Raw genomic sequence first — 2,570 nt, 5'->3', positions numbered from 1 at the left:
CAGTGGTGCCATCTTGGTTTACTGCAACCTCTGCCTCGTGGGTTCAAGTGATTCTCCTGCCTCAGCCTCCCAAGTATCTGGGATTTACAGGCACCTACCACCACGCTGGATAATTTTTTTGTATTTTTGGTAGAGACGGGGTTTCGCAATGTTGGCCAGGCTGGTCTCAAACTCCTCACCTCAGGTGATCTGCTCACTGCAACCTCTGCCTCCCGGGTTCAAGCGATTCTCCTGCCTCAGCCTCCCAAGTAGCTGGGATTAAGGCATGTGCCACCATTCTGTGTCAATTTTTGTATTTTAGTAGAGGAGGGGTTTCGCCAGCTTGTCTCAAATGCCTGACTTCAGGTAATCTGCCCTCATTGGTCTCCCAAAGTGCTGGAATTGCAGGCGTGAGCCACTGTGCAATTGCTTACTTGTGTGTGGGATAAAACCCCCACACGTCTGGTGTTAGAAGGATGTTGTTAGAGTATTGTGTGAGAAACTGAGTTTGTTGGCTGAGCACTGTGGCTCACTACCTGTAATCCCAGCACTTTTGGAGGCTAAGGTGGGCAGATCACTTGAGGTCAGGAGTTGGAGACCAGCCTGGGCAACATTGTGAAACCCTGTCTCTACTAAAAATACAAAAAAAAATTAGCCAGGTGTGGTGGCGTGTGCCTGTAATTCCAGTTACTTGGGAGGCTGAGGCATGAAAATCATTTGAACTCGAGAGTCAGAGGTTCCAGTGAGCTGAGATCGTGTCACTGCTTTCCAGCCTGGGAGATAGAGCCAGACTCTGTCTCAGAAAAAAAAGGAAACTGAGCTTGTTTATTCCTGTATTCTCAGACCTATAAAATAGTTTTGCCCGTATGACAAACATATACTTCACATTGACTCATTTAAATTTCATGTTAACATTAGAGTAGTTCAGATTACTGGAATTATTGCTTTTGAGCAAACTTTATTTCATCTTAGGTGGATATACTGATGATAAGAGACATAGGAGGGAAAGAACCCCATATATTTGATACAAAAAGATCAGAAAATAAGAGAATAAGCGCTGTAACTGGTATATTAATTTTTTCTTTTCTTTCTTTCTTTTCTTTTTTTTTTTTGAGATGTGGTTTCGTTTTGTCACCCAGGCTGGAGTTCATTGATGCAATCTCAGCTCACTGCAACATCTCAGCCACCTCCTGGGTTCAAGCTTTTCTCCTGTGTCAGCCTCCCGAGTAGCTGGGATTACAGGCACCTGCCACCACGCCTGGCTAATTTTTGTATTTTTGGTAGAGATGGGGTTTCACCATGTTGGCCAGGCTGGTCTTGAATTCTTGACCTCAGGTGATCCGCCTGCCTCGGCCTCCCAAAGTGCTGAGATTACAGGAGTGAGCCACGGCACCCGACCTAATTATTACAGTGAGTTAATTTAGTTCTTAGCTTCCTGGTAGCCAGTTAAAAAAAAAAACAGTTTCTTTGGTGTTGAATTACAGAAATAATTTTATTATGGGAATCACCTATTTTTACAAGAGATATAGAAATATTTCCTGAATGATGATTTTAATGCAGCTCAATCTATAAAATTAAATCATACTTTATTTTTTGTTTTTATTTTTTTGAGATGGAGTCTTGCTGTTGTCACCCAGGCTGGAGTCCAGTGGCACAATCTTGACTCACTGCAGCCTCCGCCTCCCAGGTTCAAGCAATTCTGTCTCAGCCTCCCGAGTAGCTGGGATTACAGGCACCTGCTACCTTGGCAGGCTACTTTTTTGTATTTTGTAGTAGAGATGGGGTTTCACTGTGTTGGCCAGGCTGGTCTTGAACTCCTTACCTCCAGTGATCCGCCCATGTCGGCCTCTCAAAGTTCTGGGATTACAGTTGTGAGCTACCGCTCCTGGCCTTAAACTATACTTTAAAGAAGTTTTCAGGCTCACGCCTGTAATCCCAGCACTTTGAGAGGCCAAGGCAGGCAGATCACCTGAGGTTAGGAATTTGAGACCAGGAGTTTGGCCAACTCGGTGAAACCCCATCTCGACTACAAATACAAAAATTAGCTGGGCATGGTGGCAGACACCTATAATCCCAGCTACTCAGGAGGCTGAGGCAGGAGAATTGCTTGAACTCAGGAGGTGGAGGTTGCAGTGAGCTGAGATCGTGTCATTGCACTCCAGCCTGGAGGACAAGAGCGAGACTTCGTCTCAAAAAAAAAAAAAAAAAGTTTTCAGATCTTTCAGGATTAAAATTTAAGGAAATTGGTAGTTAACATTCACCTTAGTCTCTCAGGTATGTTGGCAGAACCATAACCCAAGAGGCCTATTTGAAGCATGGTTGTTAGTGATATAAAACTATTACTTGGTTCAAATGTGATGGAGTATAATATGTTATTTGGTTTTGCTTTATGAATATTTAAGTTTTGTGGTATTTTTTAAAGAAAGATTGAAATACTTTTTGTGGTTCTGTAGAGTGCTAAGTACTAGCGAAACCAAAGAAATCCTGTTTAAGCTTATTAGAAAATTATACACATACAAAACAATTTGAAAACATATCTGAAACACTTAGAACTTTTTTTTTTTTTTTTTTTTTTTTGGAGACAGAGTCTT

The sequence above is a fragment of the Colobus angolensis genome, unplaced genomic scaffold (assembly GCF_000951035.1).
Source record: "Colobus angolensis palliatus isolate OR3802 unplaced genomic scaffold, Cang.pa_1.0 Scaffold314, whole genome shotgun sequence".
NCBI lineage: Eukaryota > Metazoa > Chordata > Mammalia > Primates > Cercopithecidae > Colobus > Colobus angolensis.
This window is presented reverse-complemented; position numbering follows the sequence as displayed.